We start from the raw sequence: 12632 nt of genomic DNA, 5'->3' as shown, positions 1-12632 counted from the left end.
ATGATTTTGATTGATCTATCTTGAATTAAAACATAGGCATTTATGCATTGATTGTTTAAACTTTAAGACATTAGAGAATCAAGCATGATAAGTTGATTTTTAAGAATTTAAAATTTTAAGTTGTTTCCTCAAAGTTTAGGTATTACTTTGAGTTGGAATTCACAAGTTTTAAACATCAAAAAGCCAGAATTTTGTGAGATCTTGAGCCTTCAAGAGCATCTATTAATCCTTTCATGTTCACTTTCATTATGAGTGCGTCAGTATTGAACTGTTATTCTAGAACTTGCTTGATCATGCATGTCAAGACCACACTATTTGATTTGATATGTCAAAATGAGAAAGGCACTTAGGATTAACCCACTCATGTCATGAAAAGCCTACCTCCATGATTAACCCTTAGTAGACCCCGTTGAGCTAACAAGCCATTTCTTGTATTATCCTTAATATTAACCCTTAACCCATTATTGTTGAAATCCCCTAAATTAAATTTGATCCCTATTTTTGTCGAGATTTGAATTGAAATAGTTGCTCAGCTATGCCTTGTTCTTAATAGTTAGTCTATGTTATTTGACTTGTGCTTAAAAAAAACTGTGTATACACATTAGTAGTAATCTTTTGTTTTTGAGCTTAAGTATTTAAATTCCATATTCTGAGAAGAAGCTCTATTGTACGCAAGTGATGATTAAATCTTTTTTCTAGTTAAGTGATTTTTCAATTCAATCTTGATTCTAACCGTTTCTTTCAGCATGTGACCACACCCCCTAACCAAAGCCACGTTACAACCGTCTAAAGACCTTTTGATTGATGTATCATCTCAATTTATAGTGGTAGAGATGTGATTTTCATGCAAGCCTATGGTAATAACTTTTCATATTGACTGATGAGTGCTACTTTCATTGTCCTTGTGACAGCCCTAATTTGGCCCTAGTAGGAAAGTGGTTTCGGGATCACAAAACCGAGTCTCAAAAATAATCAAATTTTATATTATGTGTTTATTTCATGTGAAAGTGCATGTGTGAAAATCCCATGCTTTGATTATGCCATTTGTGAGTTAAATTATGAAATAGGACCTATGTGAAAATTTTTGAAAATGCTATAGGCTAATATGTAGTGGCCTAATAAATAGTAGTGCAAAATAGGAGGATTTGCATGTCAAACTCCCCATTTTATGTGTAGTAGCCCGCCATGGTGTTAATGGTAGACAAAATGTGCAAATTTTTTTTATTGAAGTTATGGCATAAGTATGGCACAAATAATATATGTTATTTTGTGTCATAAAATGTTTAGTAATAGAATAACAAAAAGGAAGAAAAGGAAGGTTTTTGTTCATTCTTATTCATGAAAGCTGAAAATAGAAGAGAAAGGAGAGGAAAAGAGCTCTTGAATGTTCGGTCACTTGGGGAAGAAAAATCCAAGGTAAGTTCATGGTAGTTTGCTTCTATCTTGATGTTCATGAGTTCTTCTTGATTCTACCCTAACTCATGAAGCATATTTTGATTTTTGGTTGTGTTGTGAGCATTCGGTCATGAATTAAAATGAAGGAAATGGTTGTTGTTTCATGTCCTTTTGATGAAAAATGAAAGATAGGTGAAGTTGAGCCAAGCAAATGAGCATGCATGTGCCTTAGCTGCTAAGGGAAAAATCGGCTAACATGTTGTGCTTTAAAATGATGAAATGAAGATTATGCTTAAGTAAAATTATAGATATGTGATGATTGATTGGTGATATGCATGTTTAAATAACATGCATGCAAGGTATGTGTGAAAGAGTGATTTGGTAATAAATCTGTTTGGGACAGCAGCAGTAATGTGATTTTGGAAAATCACCATAAATTGTGGGAGATGAGTTAGAAGCTGAATGAATTATGTAATTAAAGCTTAATGAGTCTAGTTTCTTATAAAATAAACCGTGTAAGCAAAAGAATTTCTGATAATGAGATATTTGAAGTGATGTGGGACAGGGTCAGAATGAATTCTAGATCCTCTATTCTGTATTTATAAAATCATTATAAATTGTAAAAAAATGTTCATAAGATGAAATTTATATTCTTAGACTCCTTAATGAGTCTAGTTTCAAATGAAATAAACGAGAACATATTTTGAATTCTGTACAATGATAAATTTGATTCGTAGCGAGGAGTGGTCAGATTAGTCAAACAGTGAAACAGGGGAAACTTTAAGAAAAAACTGGTATTGATTGGACAAACCAAAAATTCTAAATATTTTATGGATGAAATATATATGAGTCGATCTTCAGGGAAAATTAACGGCACTTGATTTGGAGTTTTGTAGCTCTAGTTATAAATGATTTAGTGACTATTGCTCAGGAAGACAGCTTGCAGTGAAATTATGATTATGTGGTAAACATTGACAAAAATTTGTTAATGAGTTGCTTATTGATTTCTTATAAGCTTACTATGATCAGTAGGTGTGAAAGTCGAATATATATATATGTATATATTATATTTTGAAAGTGATGCTCGAATAGTCGAATAATGACTAGTTTAAAATCTTTGAATTTAAGCTCAAGAGCATAGAGGGGCAAAATTCGGATAAGGGAAAAGAGAAAGTAATCGAATAGCCGTTGTAATCGTTCGGCAACATTCAAGGTAAGTTCTTAAGTGTTTAAGCTTGATTCCTTTTTATATGCCCAAGAGTTAAATTAATATGGAAAATGGAATGTAAATTTTATTTAGTTAATGTGTCGAATATGTAATGATTTAATGCTATAAGCCGATTATGGCTATTATGCTTAGGTTGAATTGGATTTGGAAATTTGATGCACTAAATGAGTGTTACAATGAATAAACTGTGCCGTATATGTGCTGGTGGAGATATCACAATTTGTGATTATTAAATACCTAAAGGAAACCATGATGTGTATAAAATTATTATTATTAGTCCTTTGTGGTAGCCGAATATGGTTTGGCACTAAAGTGATTAAATGTGAACTTCGATGAGGTAAACTATTAAAAGTGTGGTGCTATAAGACTATGGGCTAATACGATATGTGGATTCGTTCCGTAAAGTAAATTATTAAGGTATGTGATATGTACTTATGCATGTTAAATCGATTGGAATTGAATCATGAATGTGAATTGTGAAGCATAGGTAAAAATGCCTATGACATATATGTGAGTAAGGGTAAAACCATCGTAAATTATCGATAAGGATGGGCTATGTGCGAAACCATCTTATAATTGCTAATTTGAAAGGTTGTGTGTGAATCAGTGAGCAATATGTATATATTAGATGAATCGTGACCTTTTGGTTCTACTTGAATTAAGTTACGCGATAAAGAATTTATGTATATGACTTATAGTCGAATGGTCATTATGGGTTAAGTTTGAATGGTGAAATGATATGTGATATTTATGAATTACTTTTGAACCGAAATGTAGACGATGGTGTTCATATGAAGCTTATACCCGAATGTTGCAAATGACTACGAATGTGATATGTTGAATGAGATGTATTAATATATGATTAAATATGCATGATATTTGATGTGTATTCGGGTTAAATCCTGCAGGCTTCGTGCTGGTATTATATCCGGGATAAATCCCGCAGTACTAGTGCTGGTATTATATTCGGGCCTTCATGCCTAGCAGGCTTAGTGCCGGTGATGTGTATTCGGGCCTTTGTGCCTAGCAGGCTTAGTGCCGGTGATGTGTATTCGGGCCTTCGTGCCTAGCAGGCTTCGTGCCGGTGATGTGTATTCGGGCATTCGTGCCTAGCAGGCTTCGTGCCGGTGATGTGTATTCGGGCCTTCGTGCCTAACAGGCGTAATACCGGTGAAATGATATGTTATGTGAATTCGGTGTTCCTTGTAAGATAAGGGTTTAGCCGAATGTTAAAGATGAAATGATAGTGTATTGTATCATGCTTATATGGCCTAATGGCAAGTATAACATGTTGTTAAAAATGCAATATGCTTTTATAATCGAATGATAAGTTTGAAATGAACGTGAGTGAAATGTTATGCATAAGCTACCAATTGCTAAGTGTGAAAATGAGATGAAAGAAAAGTGTTTGAGATGTATAATTATATACGTTCGAATGATGTTAGTACTTAATTGATATGAATATGTTATATGGAACTTGTTGACTTGATTATTCAGGCCTTCGAGCTTAGCAAACTATAATGCCGGTGAGATACTATCCGGGCCTTTGAGCCTAGCAGGCTATAATACCGGTGAACTGATATCGGGCCTCGAGCCTAACAGGCGAAATACCGGTGATTTGAGAAAAGTCCATGACTAAGGTACCTCGTGTTATGTTGACAAATGAATACATTCAGTACGTTAAGTGGGCCAAGTACGCATTATGTACTCATATGTGAGTTTGATCTGAAATGAATCATAAGCGTGCATTGTGATACATACGTGAATAAATGTTATAACTATATCTATGATCATGATACTCCGGGTCAGGGTGTGAAAGTATGTGAAAGTATTCGATTTAATTATGTTATACGAATTCAGATTAAGTGTGATAAGAATGCTGAACGTGCATTAGTGTTTGTGTGTATTCGGCCAGATGGCAATATACCTAGAATATGGCTACTTAAGAAATTGAATAATCGAAGTATAATTGCGTTTATTTGTTTGCATTGCTTAAGACTTACTAAGCTTATGAAAGCTTACTCCGTTGTTACATTCCTCTGTTTTATAGATTGTTGACTTCGGTTACTTACTCGGGTTGGAATTCGCTGAAGATATTATCACACTGTCGAGCTCACGCTATTGGCGTAAGTAAATCCTAGTATTTCGAGTCTATGGCATGTATAGGGTTTTAATGTTGAGTATGTGATATTATAATTTAGCCAAAGGTGTTGGCTAGTGATGTTTTGGGCCTCGTAAGCCCATATATGGGACAGATTGCATGTGAAAAGAAAAGTTTTAAATTGATTGAATTTTTTCAGCACTGTTTTTGTGTGATTGACTGATTTTAAGTCGGGCAACACCTCGAACCCTGTTCCGGCGAGGGATACGGGCGAGGGGTGTTACAGTCCTTAAACACTTTGAGTGATTTGAGTGAATCTTTATGAGGATGTTAAACTCCGTGAGATTTCGAATCAAGGTAACCACTTAGATAAGGGGAGATGCCTAAGTTTTGCATGATTAAATATTCAACTTGGAATGTTTGAAGCTCTAATGCTCTTTTAGTTGAATTCTCAATGTACGACTACTCATGAATTAGTTTGAGATATTTTCGATAGAGATTATAAGTTAAGAAGAATTTATTTTGATTATGAGTTGAGAATTTTGCTTGAGGACAAGCAAATGCTTAAGTGTGGGGGTATTTGATAAACCTTAATTTATACATATTTTTACCCCATGCTTAACACATTTTATGGATGATTTTTCCTTAGAATTGGTAAATTCGATGCTCCTAATGCCTTCATTTCATGTTTTATACTTAGGAGAGCATAGGAGAGTGGAAGTAATGAGAAACGGGCGAAAAATGGAGAAAATGGGCCAAAGTATGAAATCAACACGGCCTGGGCTTCCTCACACAGGCAGACCACACGGCCGTGTCAATTTGCCAGAATCGAAGCACGACTCACACGGGTAGAACACACCCACGTCCTTGCTGAGCCCAAGTTGGGTCCAATTCGAAAAAGGCTAATTTTGAGGGTTCTTAGGCATTCCAAAGCCTATAAATACACCCTAGAGGAGGAAGAAAGGGACACACACAGAGAAGAAGGCAGGGAATTGCTCAGAGGAAGCCGATTGATCCATCTCAGAAGTCGGATTCACCATCAAGATTGAAGATCTCCCCTTAATTTCCCTCCAGGAGTTTTAGGTTTTCTTTATGTTTTGTATTCATTATTCTTCTGAGATGTTCTCCTTTTTAGTTATGAACTAAATCTCCTAAATACCTAAAGGGAATGAAACCTATGACGAATCTTGTTATTATTTTCCGAATTGTATGATAAATATTTGGCTTGTTCTTAATTATGTGTTCTTAATTCTTGTTTTGACGTTCCAGGATATTGATTCAAGTTAAGCTTTTATTCAGAGGAGGAACAGACCCTGTCTAAGAGTACAATTTTCATAATTAAGTGGAGTTTATTACGCGCCTAGGGATAGGGTGACAAGATTTTGCCAGATTAGGGTGAAACCTAATAAAGGGATCCATAGATCGAGTTAATACAACCCTAGGGTGTTAATTAGAGAAAAGTCTCAATTATTCAATCTAGGGATTAGACATTATTAGTCTTGAATAGGGATAATAACATAACTTAGGTATCTCTACGGAACAAGTTAAATGAATAAATCGTTCGATTCAGAGTCAAAATAACAAGTGAAGTCTAGGTGGATTCTTCCTTAGGTGTTGTCTTAATTCAATCGTTTTCCAAAAGTAATCCTCCAATTCTATTTTTTGTGAATTCTTAGTTTAGTTAATTAGTTAGCTAAAACAAACCCCCTTATTCTTTGGCTAGATAATAAAAAGAGAGTCATTACTAGTACTTTTAGTTCCTTTGGGTTAGACAATCCGATCTTGCTAAAACTGTACTACTGTTCAATAGGTACACTTGCCTACATCATGATAATAGTTAGTTTCAAGAACGATTCTTTATAAATATTTAAAACCTGTCACACAAAAATTGCGATCAAGGGGTGTTACATAATTTCACAGTAACTTGGTATTTTGCTAACTAATGCAGATACAAACCTACAAAAGTAATTAATCTCTTGAACATATTACTATGTCAACTCAAACAATTAATCAATTTTCATAAGCAAATATAAGATTAAGTGAGGTAACAATATATTTCTACGTTGAAACAGTTTAATCACAATAATCTTGCAAGATATGCAAGGATAATATACCGTTTAATACCATCGCTAATTTAACCCTCAGCAATCTTAGAAGAAAAACATGCACCAATTAAATACTGTGTTGATTAATTAAATTTTCAATACTATTAATAATTAATTCATTCATTACCTTACAAATGTAATGCAACTATAACATAAGCATGGTTTTATTTAATTGATCAATCTACCAAGGCCTAATAACAACATAAACATGATTTTAATAATTAAAGCGAACATAATGCAATCAATTTAACATGAATTAGATTTAAGCCATTTAAATTAGAGCAAGAAAAACAACACAACAATTATTCATATTCATGATCACAACATAAATAGGAAAATTAAAGAGAAGGGAATTAGAAAGCAAATCCAATATTTCTCCAAAGCCAGACTAGTGTGCTCTTTTCCTTCTCTGCTTGTTCTGTCAATCTAAGGTCTTCATGAATACTTGAATGCTGCTACTCCAAGGTGGATGAAAGCTCTTTTTCAAGAGGGAAATTGACAAGGGAATGAAACAAATGAAAATGGGAAAGCAAGAAGGGAATGGAAGAGAGAAAGTAAGTGAGAAAGAGAGATGTGTTTAATGTTGTGGTGTGTGAAATGAGGAAGGGAAGAGGGGTATTTATAGGTGGGAATGACTACTAAAAATAACAAATAAATTTCAGCCATCCCTCTCCCTTGGCTGGCCACGCATGATGCAAGTTTGAATAGCTCAAACTTACTATTTTTAACTTCAGGAAAAAAGTAAAAAGCACGAAAAATGAAGGGGTTTGAATGACATTTAGGAGAAGCTCAAGGGCTGTTTTGCAAATGTGAAATTCAGATAAAATCAGCTGATTAGGTCAGCTATATGGATGATTTGGGCTGCCCCATTCTTGTTGGATCAGTCCTCTTTTATTTAGCATGATTAAAGACTTTCTATTAATTTTTAACCCAATTAATGTTGGATTAAAATTAACTATAAATTATGTATAATAATCATTATTGGACCATGCTTGGCTAGAAAAATTATTAGCATTTCTCTTGATTCACTTGATACACAAATTACCCTAATGGGTCAAGCCTTTCAAGGTATCTGCCGAGCCAATTTTCACTTTTTGTGCAAAATTGTCGAAAATAAACTAGATTTATGAAAATTTATTATAAAAATAATTAAAATTCAATATGTTAATAATTTAAGTGCAAATTAATTATTTTATAATTAAAGTATGAATTTTGACAAAAATTACTACAAAACTGCATGAATTAGAGCTTAAAAGGTGCTGAAAAGTTCTATATATTTTTGTGTTTCCACGCCACCAAAATTAGTTCATTACTCCACCAGAGTAATGCACAATTTGTAAAGAGAAAGTGATTGAAATCACCATTGACATAACTATGAATTTAGTGTAATTATGTTCAAGAACAAGAATTTTGAAATTATGCAACTTAAGTATACATATTATTTGAATTATTCACAATCATTATCATGATGGCAAGAATAGACTAAATGCTTTCTCAATAAAGATATGTTAATTCTTACCAATTGATTTTTATTCCATTATTTAAGACCAAACTGCAATCACTAAGTTTAACTTATGTCTTCATATGTTGAACTTAGCAATCTCTCTCCATTAATGTAGGTAGCATAGAAATCTGAATCGAAAGGTCTTTTAAATAAGTTGTAAGGTGGCTCTGCTAGGGCCAGGTAAAAGATAAATAAATTTAAGCTAAAAACCCTAGACTCAGCTTGCATTGGACCTTCAGAATAAATACCTTCAACACACCAACTCATTTTGCTTTTGAGTTTACATGCTCTTTTGTACATCTATTTCTCTCGAGTATATATGCTTTTTTTATGAAAATTTTTTGAGCATTTGATACTTCTTTTCAACTCCCCCAAACTTATTTGTAGAGAATCTTCTGGATAGATTGAGTCTAGTGTTTGGGACTATTTAGAGATAATCAAGATAAAAGTGATGGCTTAATATTGCAATGGTTCAAATAAAATCAGGCCATGTAGTCTCAAAGTGGGGTTTCAAGGGATAAATATTCGTTAAGTTTGGCTTGAAAAACTCAAATGGTCCAAACAAAATTTTGTCTAATTCATTTTCAAAAATTTCATGCTTCTTAGGATTTCACCTCAAGAAATTACTAAGTCGATCTAGAGACTTAAACTTTCATGCATGCCTAGCTCTCCTAAGGAATTAAAAATACTTTATTAAGAGTAACATTATGTCATAGTTCATCTAACATAACAATTATTGAGGTAATAGAACTTTATTTATACTCGAAGTTAGCATAATTAAAAAAAATCAAATTTTTGAACAAAATATAACTTAATCATACTTATAAGAATAACGTATCTTGAAAAAAAATCAATTTTTGGTCCCCTTACTTAAGATGAACAATGTCCTCATTGTTAAAAACAATAGAACAAAAATATAAAAGTGAATAGAAACTGTACACTAGGTAGGACCCTAGGAAAATGGGGCGAGTCAAGTTTGACTGCTTAAATACCAAGCTTTTCCTCGACAGATTCAGTCCTAGACATATACATATCTCTTGCCACACTTCTTATTTTGCAAATTGTTCAATTTTTATTTATGATTTCAACCTCTTGTTTTATTATGCGAGAAATAGAAATATCCTAAGAAAAATTAAAACTAAAAACTTAAAATATCAAAAAAAGAAAAATAAAGTAAAGATAAGATCCCCCTCTTTTTATTTATTTGTAGACCCTTCTGAATCCGACCCATCTTTTACTTCATCGTCCTTTTTTTTTACTCGACTCGCCTCATTCCTTCCTCGACATTGGAGTCCATGGTTCAATTATAAAGTCTGGAAATTCAGGCATAAAGACAAACAAGTTATGAAATATTTTCTTAAAAACATCTCTAATTGAGTCATTCCATATTTTTGAGTATCTCCAATAAGTTTGTTACTCCCACTGCATATGTTGCAGCATATCCATTATAGCAGACTGTTCACTTCATGGAATAGTGCTCGACAAAGGGACTTTTGGTGTCGGAGTTAAAAAATATGGTAAAGGTGGTTTCGATTTTGGGTAGGTGGGTGAGTAGCCGACGATAAGGTTTAGAGATGGAAAGGTGGCGATTTTAAGGATAGTTTAGGTGCGGTGGTTGGTGGCTTCAAATGAAGGTGTTTGGGTGGTGATTTAGAGAGTTAAGGGCTATGGCATTAAAGGGTTAAGGGAGATGCACTAGAAGGATACTTTGGAGTGGCGATGGAGCAAGGTAAGGACTATAGGTTTGTGCGGAATAGGGTTGAATATTTCCCTTCCTAGCAGTGTCTTAAGCCCAATGACAGCTTTTTATTGGATCTTAAGCTCCTGAACTAAAAGTAAACTAAAAAAAAAAGAAACTCAAAGAGAATAGTGCTTGGGTCAAAAGTTTACCCTTTATTTAACAAAACAAATACTTAAATTCTTTGTGCTACTTAGAAAAATATTTTTTTTTGGAAAATTACATTAAATTAAACTCTCATGAAAGACTGGAGAGGTCATGATGGTCCTGCTTAAGTCCCAATCTCCTAGACAAGATTTTAGTTAGTGTAATAACCTAAAGAAAATTTATCTAAGTCTACCATTTTATTCAAATGAAAAGAAAACTAAAAATATAAAATAATGATAGAAAAAGTGAAGAGAACTCCCTCCATTTTATTTAGAATCTTCATTGGCTAATACGGTGTTAAAGGGCTATCTATCACACCAACCATACTCATTTAGGAAGTAATCAAACTTTTGCCAAGCAAATTTGTCCAACATTTGATTTGGGAAAGAAAACCGGAAATGATATTTTCTAGTGGCCTTGTTTAAATTTCTGTAATCCATGAAATTCCTCCAACTTGTAACTCGAATATCTACAACAATCCATTTGATACCCTTCTTGTGCTTTTCTAAAACCACAAGTGACTCTTCTTTTTTATTCTAGGTGAACTCAACTAAAATCATGATAGACAAAGTCAAAGATAGATCCAAATAATCATATTTCAAATAGGAAGGCAAAATCTTCAGTTCCAATTCAACTGGCTCTTCAATCAACACTTTTGATTATGTGTACTCCTAAGATAATAACTTTTATGATTCCAATGGAATTTCCTAAATGAATCCCTTCGTTTTAGCTTCTAACATAGCCAAACATTCCTCGTCTTCATCATCACTTGGTGAATCCGCTAGTAGAATATATTCTAATGGATCATATAGAGAATTGAGCTCCAATTCTATAGAAGCTAGTGATTCCATCTTAGAAATAGTAGAGCAGACTTAAACTCTTCTATGGAAATTTTTCTGCATTTGACAAAGAACTTAGATAATCAGAACTAACTAGTTTAGAGTTTACCTCATCAAGGAACACAAATCTGACTTCTGTGAAGTAAAAGTTTCAACACACAGTTGAACTTCCTCTTTGTCTTGAGATACAACAGGTTCATCTTATACTTCAACCGTCTTAGGCTCCAATGCCTTTCCACTTGGCAAAGTGACCACTTTACAATGTTCTTTGCCCGAAATCTTGGATATTTAATATCGCTTGGCAAAGCTCCTTGGGGTTTATTTTGAAGTTCATTGGTTAGCTGACCCATTTGATTCTCTAGATTTCTTAAAGTGACATCATTCTTCAATATATCTGCCTTTAGGAAATTCTCAAGATCACTTGATGATTTAGTTGGTGGGGGTTGTTGCACTTGTTGAGAATATTCTGGCGGATAATTTGGTCAAAATGGCATAGAATAGTTGCTATGGTTTGCCCATTGATTACTCCATGGAGAAATTGGATGATTCTGCCATAAAGAGTTGCAAGAATTTGATTGCGAACCATTCCAATTTTGATTTCCCATGTAATATTTTTGACTCATGATTTGATGAGCAATTTTCAAAGAAATGGTCATCTCTACAGTATTCACAAGAAATATTCTCAAACTGGTTCAACTGCTGACCTATCAGATTACCATTGAAAACATTAACAACTATGTTCTTAAGCACAGAAGACATAGAAAATACCTGGGCTGCCAAAGAAGGAAATGTGTCTGCTTCATGTACTCCTGCTACTCGTCTTTTGAGGCTACTCGATTGGTTGGCCACTGATAGTTATTGCTAGCAGTTCTTTCAATAATCTCGTAAGCATCATTATAAGACTTAGAAAGAAGGGCTCTATTGATTGAAGCATCCACCATCATTCTAGTATGAATATTGAGACAAATATAGAAAGTCTCCATTTGAATGCAGTAAGGAATGCCATGATTAGGTCATTTTCATAATAATTCATTGAATCGCTCCCATGCCTCATATAAAGATTCTTCATCAAGCTTTTCATATGAAGTGATTAATTATTATCTTGGTGGTCAAAGATGGAGGAAAGTATTTCATTAAGAAACGTTCAACCAACTCTTGCCATGTAGTTATAGAACCTGGTGGAAGGGAGTTCAACCATGCTTATGCTTTATCTCTTGAGAAGTATGGAAATAATCTCAGTCTCATGGCATCCTCGGTCACCCTGACTAGTTTGAATGAGTGACACACTTCCATGAATAGATAAAAATGAAGATATGGATCTTCAGTAGGCATCCCACTAAATTGACCCATATTTTGCAACATATGGAACATGACTGGCTTTAGTTTGAATTGCAATGCCTCAATTTTGGGTCTCCCAATATTCAAATTGAGCTTGTTGAATAGAAGAATGGCATATTGTCGAATGGCGTAATTTCTATCATCAGCAACAATGATTGGATTGTGAGAATTATAAGTTAAGCTCCTCCTTGATTTTGGTTTTGATTTTTGAAATTCATCTCTTAAGTGCTTCTTTGG

The 12632-nt window shown here is 33.8% G+C and overlaps 1 non-coding gene across 1 annotated transcript; it reads left to right on the top strand.

The window, feature by feature from the left end:
- The first annotated feature begins 12056 nt into the window (after positions 1-12056).
- LOC121209288 (small nucleolar RNA R71) lies at positions 12057-12161 on the top strand. Its single transcript, XR_005904402.1, has one exon. It is a non-coding gene; the product is annotated as a small nucleolar RNA R71 (small nucleolar RNA).
- The last annotated feature ends 471 nt before the right edge of the window (positions 12162-12632 follow it).

This window comes from Gossypium hirsutum, chromosome A10, assembly GCF_007990345.1.
Source record: "Gossypium hirsutum isolate 1008001.06 chromosome A10, Gossypium_hirsutum_v2.1, whole genome shotgun sequence".
Classification (NCBI taxonomy): Eukaryota; Viridiplantae; Streptophyta; class Magnoliopsida; order Malvales; family Malvaceae; genus Gossypium; species Gossypium hirsutum.
Note: the sequence above shows the minus strand (reverse complement) of the source record. Positions and strands in the feature narration are given on the sequence as shown.